A 10,508-nucleotide genomic window follows, 5' to 3' on the forward strand; every position below is an offset into this window, starting at 1 on the left:
ACAGTAGTTTGGGATGGGTGAGGCCTTTGAGGGTTTGTGAAACTGCCCTTTGAGGTCACAGAAGCAGATTGAGTTTGTGACCTTATAATAAAAAAAAAAATCTGGTATGTACAAAATCTCTGTAATAGAGTTGACAGAAATAGAGATAGTCATGAAAGTAGAATGTAACAGATCCAAGATTAAAAAAAAATAGTCAATAAGGAAAGATCCAGCCCAAGCAATTGCATTTCTTCTGTTCCTAAGGCAGGCATTGTTACCCATTCTTGTTATATCACAGCAGTGGTGGGGTTTTTGGCTGGTTTTGTTCTGTTTTTTTAAAACAGCAGCAGCTGAAAACAAAAAAATAAGGTTTGAAAGTACGTTTGAAAGTGACCTAGGGAACCTAGGCAATGGAAATTGTAGACTGAATCCAGTTTGTGTGGTAAGGAATGGAAAACCATTCTACGTTAGCTAATGATGTTTTAAAGCACTTGAAGTTGGCGGCGTGTCATACATCTTTGTGTCCACTATGTTGGTTCACTAAGATTCCTCCAACCTGAATTTAATTCCCATTTCTACCAATTCCTTGCTAGGTGACACTGGTGAAACGATTTCATGTGCAGAGTTTGGAGGTTTCTTCCATCTGCAAAATGGGAATAACGATACTTGCCTTGCCCTAGAGTGTTTAATGGCCTACTGATGAAAAGGAGTGTAGGTGTGAGTGGTAAAAGGAATGAGTATTGGTTGTAATTTTTCCACAAGTGTAGGAGTATCCTGACTTGTATCCTTGTTACTATCAAAAACTCCCTCTGCTTTTGGTAGAATACTTCGTAAACACCCTGTACATTTGTAACAGTGACTAAAGGGATCTGGATAATCTAGGCACTTGCGTTAGGTGATGAGCTTCCTCTCTGTACCTTTGTAAATATGCCATGCAATCTACCTTTGCCTTCATGTTTGATCAATATCAAGGGGGAATATGCATAACATAATGGCTGCTTCCAGTTGACTACAAAGAGCATCTATAAGCATGGTTCTGTGTGTCTTTCTTTCCTGGGAAAACTGATAGTAACAAGAATTTACAAGCAACATTCCAATTAGTAAAATACAGGAATTATAATGAGCAGTCCTTGAATTAATCAGCGTATTTCAATCTGTATATGGCTCATATGCTTTTCCATGGATCAGTTAGGCTTTCCTGCAACGGCAACATTGCTTCTCTTTGTCTACAAGTTCACAAGATCTGGCTGTTGCTTCTTTGTGACCTTTTTGAGTCTTAGGGCCCTTTATCTTTCATCTTGGGTTGTCATCTGATTCTCCAGACAGGTCCCTTTTTGATGGCAACTTTACAGGGAACTCTAGTTGTCTGGATTGTTTTTATAACTGCTGTTTCCTCTGCAAGTTGTGCTCAGTATTACTTATCTGACTTGATGGCAGCTCATGGGACTCCAAATTACAATGATGTGCTTTTCTCTTGTTTGTCTCTCTTGTCTTGAAACTTTGTAGAGCCCTAACGTGTTTCTCACAACACAGACGTTCTTATTTCCTGTTGAACAAAATGCCAGCAGCTGCTGACAGAACTCCTCAGACTTCTTTATTTTATTTGTTTGTTCATTGCCCCTCTACTGTGTGTACCAACTAGGTACGAACATATCCTAATCCAGTAAGTCTAGAAGTGTAAAAATGGTACTTGTTCACCTTTGCTATTTACTCACGTTTTATCTCATTCTTCTTCTGAGGGTTAGCTCACTATTACAAACCCTATGAACATGTTTTGTGACATCCCTTTCATTGCTCATCTTGCTGTTTCTGATACTGTGGTGATTCTGCACTTACCCAACTTAAGTATCCCAGTTGCTTTCAGGCTAAAATTGTGTTCATCATCTGCTGCAAAGTTGTCCACAGTTCTCACCAAAATGTTCTTATCCCCCTGCGACTGCTATCACAGTTGTGTCTTGAAGATTGTCAGAAAATTCCAAGTGCATTAACACGTGTGAGAAGAGTGCTTATTCTTTGCTAGTGCTCTAATTACTATCAATGTATAAAAAAGCAAATTTTCCGCAACTTTGCTGCTCAGTACTTTAATACAATGTGTTTTTTTCCAAAACTTCTTACAGTGTTTAACAACTAGAAAACATTGATGTAATCCAAAACCTGAATTTTATGTTCTTTGTGATCGACTAATAAGTGTATGAACTGCCTCTTGTCTCTGTAACCACCCTGGTGTGCCTTGCTGTCTACTTTGCTCAAGTTCAAGTTGGCTGTTTATCTGTTTGGTTTCTGTTGCTCTCCTGCTTTTGTCCCGTACTGTGAGCTAATGAGAGGAGGCTTGACTGATTGACTTTTCCAAATAAAGCTTCTGCGAGGATCATTATCAAAAGCTTTCAGAAATTCCAAATAAATTCTTCTTGATGTCACCTTCAGAAACATCACTCTTGTATATTTTGTTACATGGTGGATAACTCAGAAGCTGTTTATTAATTTCTTCACACTTTATTTGGATTAAAGAAGTATGTTATTTAGACAAAAACTTTGGCATGATCAGGGAAGATTTTGTTTTGACTGTTCTTGAGAAGTTCAACTTAAATGTTTTGTTTTTCTCCTTTCAAAAAAAGAAAAAACTTGCTCAACAAGAAAATTGCTCTCGCACACTTATGCAAGGCTTAATTGCCATAAAAATAATGCTCTGTGACAGTACTGGCTTCCTCCCAAGGTCAGAATGAGGCACATAGATTATTGTCTTATATATATTTAAAGAGGCATGCAAAAGTATTTATTTCTGAGACTTGGCAAATTTGACAGGTGAGGCATTAATTTTCAGAAATGCTCTCTGGAGATATTTTTGTACTATTTCTAAAGGTATTTGTGACACTTTTCTGGAGAGGGCTGACGGGTGGATGAGATCAACTATGTGGCTGTTAAAAAGTGTGTGCACGAGCGCTGCATCTAGTTGTGATGGAAATACCTGTATTTCATGACTGTTCTTTTCTAGAATATGCTTTGGGTTTGCAGTCTTATTTTCCCACTATCGTGATACAATCAGGATGGCAAAGAGATGTTTCAAGGCTAATTACACTAAATTGATTTGGTCAGAACGTTTCAAGTCTCACTTGTCTCACAGGACACTCTCTGTCCTCAATGGAAAGAAGATACTGAGCTAAAATCAATATTGTTTACTTTCTCAATCATCGTGTGTAAATTTGAGTTAAGTCTGAACTTTTGCAACTACAACAACCCTTAGTGAACCACTTGCCAATCATCCATTGAGGTACGCTAATTTTTCTCGCATACTTACTTTTATTTGAAGGGAAGTGAGAGAATGGACTTCATGTAACTTCTAAATCATGTCTACCTGAGAGTAGTTAGGAATGTACTGGAAGTGTTGCCACCATACATTCCTGGAGACTTTGGAGTATTTCAGGCTCAATAAAGATCACTGGTGGGGTAGCAGATAGCCTAACTTATGGTTAGGGACCATAGAAATAAGCTAGGTTAAAATGTGGCAGTTCTTAGAAATTTTCTTTATAATCTACAGTTTCTTTTTTTTTTAATTACATCTAACTCTCTGAGATGAATATATTTGCAATGCTGTGACCTGTCTTTTGTTGATCTTATGGAAAAAACAAAGCCTGTCGTGGGTCAGGTTTTTATGTGGGCCAAACTCAATATTTTAAAAAGCTGTCTGTAGTGATTTTACAGGTAAAGTGAACCTGCAACACTGGCATATATCTTCACTAGATGATGTTTTTTTCTGACTGTTGTATCCTGTTATGGCCTCTCTTTTTTGGTTCTGTCTGATCAGATCTCATCAGAACCTCTCGGAAACTGCTTGGGGAGACCTCCAGAACTCTTGGGGACCTCTTGACTGCAAGCCCCAGAATAATACTCCTGGACTAATTTGGCTGCCAGCTACTGTGCAGCTCTGTGTGTGAAACCGTATAAAAATCAGAAGATAATACTCTTCTTGCAGTAATGATAATTCTGTTGCACACTACCATCCATCCCTTTTTATTTAACAGTACGGATGTAATGCTGGTAAGAGATAGGGCTGTGGAAGAAGATTAACTAGACAAAGTGACTGTCATACATAAATGTGCAAGCATGCCTTTTGGGAGGGAGAAGTTTAAGGAATTTTCTTAGGAGCAGTAATTAATTTAATCTCCATGGTCCGTATAGGTCTGGTCTCTTCTGCTAATTACTGGAAAGTGCAATGATGAGCTAGTTTTGAGACAGAGAAAATGTATTGCATCCACATGCCACCACCTGGCCTAAATGGAAATAGAATTTAATCCTGACCCACAGGTAAAGCACGGACAGTTGGCTCTGAGCTGATTATCTGTGCCCTTGGAACAGCAGCAGTAACTTTTCAAAGAACATTGAAATGGTGTAGTTGAACACTGTGTATGCAAGAGAGCAGGTTACTTGTGTAATCCTTATTCAAACATGGATTAACTTGCATGGTTACAGCCCCCAGTTTTAGGAGAACATACCGTGTTTTCCACATAGCCATACTAGGCTTCTATCACGTGAGCTAGCATAACTGTGGTAACAGATCAGGGTTTCTCTCTCACGTGGGGTGCTTGTAGAGGATCTGTCTCTAAACTTTGGCTCTAAATTTAGGAATTCTGGTAGCCAGCATATTTTTGAACACTGTATCATAAACAGTAGCTTCACTTTCTGGCAAGGTGTAGTGTGGTGGCTGAAGCAGTGCTTACACACAGACTTGCCACGTATGCAGGTCTGTAGGCTTGGCCTGTTTGTTCTGAAAGTAATATAGCAAAAGTAATTAGATTTGAGTCTCATTTCTGTTCCCAGTATGCCTGGAGAGCCTTTAGGCAACATCTCACTTGTCTGAGTGGGAAACTCAGTGTCTACATTTGGGGAGGGAGACACAAGCCGTCATTCACATATGCGCCACGAGCTGTGCAGAGGCCTTTATACAAGTCTGTAGTGTATACTTGGCTTCCTCCCTAGGCTGGAAGCAGTTACTTGGAGAGATAATTTCAAACATAATCCTGAAAAGTGTTTTCTTCCATCACACATTAGGACTACTGAATCCTGTAAACAAGTACAAATGAGGGCAGAATATCCAGGGTGAGGTCTTAATAGGGACCTTTCAACTGAAAGTGAGGCACTCCAGCCTGTCATTATTGTCATACCATTATCTCTTTAACTGGTTGTCTTTTGCTTCTCAGAGGCAATAGCATGCTGCAGTGACACATTCTTCTCTGTGCTTTATTTTCTTCTTGTGTATCGTTTGGCAGAAGGTTGAACTCCTGTGGCTTGGCCTGCCTTACAAAGACTTGTACCTGTGTCCTGGAGTGCTGGTCCCATCTAGGGGTTGCAAGTAGTGAAATCCCAAGATTCTTTGCTATCACCCTGTGACTTCTAAAAGGAAGAGAAAGCTAATGATTTTCTAAATGCCTTTCTCTCCACCACTTAGATGCACTTCCACAAAGAAACCCCTACAAACCATTTCATAACCTTTTCTAAATTGCAGGATTCAACCATGTTCTCTGTGTGCCAGAGGGATGGGGGAGAGTGGAGTAGAGTAGACGTCTAGGGAAGCAATGACCCATTCTAGATTTTGCACAGCAATTACCATAGCTATCAGTAAAGAATCCAACAGGGTGGGCTGAAAGAAAATTGCATATCAGCTCTCTGTGGAGTTGGATGGTTGTTAAGCAGTAGGAGCAGTTTCTGGACCACAGCCACAAATACCAATGCAAGCTGTGAGTGCCTGTAGCAAAAAGGTAGTGAGAATATTATGTACATTCTTGTTTTGCTGGTTATGGAATGAGAACTTGGACAAGTTTTTTGTGGTTTTTTTTTTATTTATTTAAAAAAAAAACCCAAAAAACCAAACACCACACAAACCCCATGGCATTAGAGCTGCTCAGCTTGAAGAATTAATACATTATAAGTGGCATGCACATACTTAGCTGCCAATTAATTTCTGTTCAGTGCGAGCATTTCTGTTGGATAATTGGAGAGCAACAATGTGTGGGTAGACGCACTGCTATTCCTGCACCAGGGCACCGTTACCTTGCAGTATCATCTTCTGCTGAAAAGGGAGACATGAAAAATCAAGACTGATTGCCTGAGGAATCTGAAGTGCTGCGCTTGTGACCCTCTGTAATTCTGTGCAGGAACTGGGTTGTGTCCCTCAGCTGTGAGAGCTTCCTCTAGCAGCTCTCCAGTCTCCTGTGGAAGCCACACAATCTGAACAGAATCAGTATGTGAATGCATCCAGGCCTTGGATGGTCACATACAGGCAGTAAACAGGATTGCATACAACCGTCTGTATACATGTGCAATTTCCTTGTTACCTTCATCTCAAGTTGTGTCTGATGGCAGCCAGTGAGGTGTTTTGTGACTACCTCGCTTTTATTTATGATGAATAATTAGTTAAACTGGAGTTTTCCCATTTGCAATTTCCTCCCTCATACTTGGTATTTTTCTAATATTTGAATTTTAAGTAATTTAGTTGGTTATTTTTATTAGGAAAACTTCCTCTGTACTGTGTGTAAATCCAGATAAGGGTGAGATTTGAATGATTGCCATTTAAATCTGCTTGAAAATGGTGTACTCTCATTGTATTTTGAGGTTGCCTCTTAATTAGATATATGGGCTCTAGGCATGAAGATGAATGTGACAGAGTGGCGTGTCTGGTGCTGCTTTGTAGGGCAGGAGGGTGGAGATGCTGAGGAGGTGGGAACCACAGTGCACAAGAGGGGGAAGGCTGGCGACTTGGTACCTGCTGGAGGTGTAGGAATGAGCTTCTCTTGTCTTTAACCACCTGTCTTAACTGCTCCTGAACTCCAGCCTAAGGTCTGTCACTAATAGTAGGCACTTTTCTGTTGGACAGTTTAGCAAGGAGGAGGGAAAGTCATGCACTTTCTAGTTCTGTGATTTCTTTGCTACTGTCCATAACACAGACCCATCAAATGCTGGAAAGAATCATTGTACCAGATTACCTGGTAGCTGCTGTAGTAGAGGCAAGAGTTTTAGGTATATATAAGGCACGAGAATTAGGTCTGTGAGCAGATTATTCTTGTATTTGTATCCTGATTCTAACACTTGCTCTTTGAAGAGTTGGGCCAGTCCTGTTCAGTGCCTCGTTTTTGTCACTTTTAAAATAGGTGGGAGTTTATTGACATATGGAAGATTATAATGGTTTCGTACTCAGATGATTATGATGGCATGCTTGGCTCTCCTGCATACACTTCAAGAATGACATTGAAAAAGTGGAGAAAGGGTTGAAAAACATGACTGGAAAACTGTGATATACATCTTCCAGTGAAGGACTTTCAGAAATCCATTTGTTTAGCTTTATTGAACAGTGTGGTGACTAGATGAGTGAATTTCACAAGTACTTTTATAAGAAGAAAATGTTGGGTTTTTAAAAGGCCCTTTAATCTTGCAGAAAGAAGCATAACAAGAAGCAAAGGCTGGAAGTCAAGACTAGACAAACTCTGTCTGAGAGAAACAGTTGAGTTTGAGAAACAGTGCATGTGTTTTTAACAGGGAGAGTGATTAACTACTGGGATAAACTGACAGGCTCTTGAAGTTTTCAAGAAAATGCGATACCTTGCTGCAAGATGTACCATAGCAAAATATAAGTGGTTGGCTTGAAGCAGGCTTGACAGGCTTTTATTGTATAGCAGATTGAAGTAAATGATCTAGTAGTAATTTCTGGTTTTAAAACACAGAGCTCTATGCACATAACAGGTCCCTTCATCCATATGTATGCATGCAGTAATGTTAAAATAGTAATTACTGAACCATGTGAGTAGATTATACTTCCACAATAATTAACACTTTTCCAAAATGCATAGTATAGAGCCAACACATGCAATTTTTATTGCTTTAATTTACATACGGAATAAAAAGTATTCGCTTTTGGGTATAAAGGTAATTGTCAAAATGGAAGCACAGTATTGCTCAAAACCACCTGTGTTTCCAGCGTCTGTAGTTGCATTCATCAATATTTTTGCAGTAATTTTGCTTTCTTGTAACTTAGGTTTCTCATGATAATGTAAAAAACCAAAACCAAGCAAAAAAATAATCACAGGTCAAATCTTGTGTTTGAATTTGAAGAAAGGACATCCTTCCAAGGACCCTTCCAGTGTCTCAAGACTGAGACTCCGAAGGGCAGTGTGTTCATTTTGGATTATGTGTGCTTTTTTCCCTTCAATACCAAAACAGGATCTGAAAGCGTAACAAACAGAATTAGTCACATGAGCCCTGTAGTTTTATGACTTTGAGGAAAATCTTCCTCTGATTCACTTGTGCTTTTAATTGATGTGGCAGTCATTTTATTGTTGTCTTTTTTTTTTTTTTTTAATTTAAGGGCTCAAGATGAGTTGGTCAGAGTTCATTTGCAAAGTTTTGGCTTAAGCTAAGAAAATATGAAGTTTAGAGTGACAATAACCTTGGTTCTATTTTTGTTGTTAATGTAAACTGATTTAGGCATGCTTTTACCTGTGGCTTATGCATGTGCTTTGATCTGTGGTTTATCTGTCAGACCTATTCTCCAGACTTTCACCACTTTCTTGCCAACAGCCAGTTGACCTGTCCCCCCCATAGTGAATGCAGTACAAATAACATGACTACTGGAAGTGCACTCTCCAGAGCTGCTCTGTTCTTCACCCTGTCTGCATAGTAGTTTTGGAGGTCCTGAATAACGCAGACTGCATGTATAGAGTAGGCTTCTTCAGTCTTTTTCACAAACACAAACAAGGTGCTTGCATGGAGGTTGCTTTGGATGTTTGGAATTTGAGGGAGGATTTTGTAGGCATGTCATCCAACGTGTGCTAGGTTGTGTGTACCACAAAAAATCTGGGAGGAGGCTGGTAGTCTAACTTTTCATGACGGCTTTGTTGCCTCCTTTTTAATAGAAAAATAGCGAAACGATCTCTCCATTAGCTGCAAGCTGGCATAGCTATTGCAAACTAAGACATAAATACAAGGAGTAGAGGGAGGGAGAATTGGATCTGAATAAACACAGATTGAAGAAATTATGCATGTATGATTGTGTGTGCATGCACATATATGTCTATACACACAGGCAGAGTTTAGTACAGTTGAAAGCTCCTGCAAAATAACATTTTGCAATTGAAAAAGCAAAGAATGCTGGCACATGGAAGAAAGCCAGAGGTGAAAGCAAAACATATTTTTCATTGTTAGTGCAGAGCATTTTGAAGAAGAATGAGCAGCAGGGAGGGTTTTGGCTTTCCAAGCAGGCCTAAAAATGTCTGTCAGGTCATAATGAACCTGCTTTTGCCTGGCTTTCCACTTGAGTTGTCAGTGCCTGTGTTTCCCTTTTTTCTTCCTAGCTAAACTTCTTTCTTGATCAAAGCTCCTGTTTTATTTTTAAACTTTTCATTCCTGTAAATGATTGGAAGCTCTCCAGCAGAACTCTGCTAAAGCCAGAGGGGACTGGAAGCAAAGAGCAAGGACAGATCTAAGGACAAATTACAGACACTTGGGGAACACTCCTTTAAAGCAGCAAGGAGCAATTCCCCTTCCTCTCCTTGCATTTTATCTCTTTCCAGTCCTTTCTAAGGAGCAGAGGATTTCATCCTACATCCCAATGCAGGAAGAGATGTCAAGGGGACAGGGAAAGACCTTGGCAGTGCAAATAGCTTGGATGTTTTTAAAGGATGTGAATACTTATTTTTGGAAAGTTAGAATAGACCACTCATTCTGAAGTAGGCAGCTGCACATAAGATTTAGACTGGAATGATAGGTTTGAATGCAAAACCATTAGGACTCAGCCAAAAGGGCTCCATCACCTCAACAGCTTATAAACAAATAATCAAGGATAGCATCTCAATATTTACCTGGCAAGAAGTAACAGGCAATGATGGTCTTTCTGCTATGTGTGACTGGATGCAAAGAAAGACATTGTACCCTGTAACCAGTTCAGGCCCCTCTTTGCTTTTACCTGAGACATGAAGTATACCAGGCAGATGGAGAACAGAGTGAGGACACAAGGTGTTTAGGTCGTTTACATTGCTGATGCTAACCTTGCGTGAACTGTCTGTCTCAGTTTCTTCCCCTGTGAAAGATCCGTGGATGAAGGATGAATGCAATAACGCCATTGCTAGTGATGATGGCAGTAAACTAAAAGTCTGTTAACAATAAAGCAGCATAAAGGTACTCCCCAGAAGTTTCTCTTCAGGCATATCTAAATGTAAATATAATGTATCTTAGTAACTCAGACTGCCTAATCAATCATATTCTCGCTAGCTCTTAGGCCACTTTTTTTTTTTCATAGAATCACAGAATGTTTTAGGTTGGAAGGGACCCCTAGAGGTCATCTAGTCCAACCCCCCTGCAGTGAGCAGGGACACCGCTAACTAGATCAGGTTGCTCAGAGCCCCCTCCAACCTGGCCTTGAATGCTTCCAGGGATGGGGCCTCCACTACCTCTCTGGGCAACCCCTTCCAGTGTTTCACCACGCTCATTGTAAAGAATTTCTTCCTTATATCTAGTCTAAACCTACCCTGGTTTAGTTTAAAACC

Source organism: Egretta garzetta, unplaced genomic scaffold, assembly GCF_000687185.1.
Source record: "Egretta garzetta isolate BGI_Z169 unplaced genomic scaffold, ASM68718v1 scaffold405, whole genome shotgun sequence".
Classification (NCBI taxonomy): domain Eukaryota; kingdom Metazoa; phylum Chordata; class Aves; order Pelecaniformes; family Ardeidae; genus Egretta; species Egretta garzetta.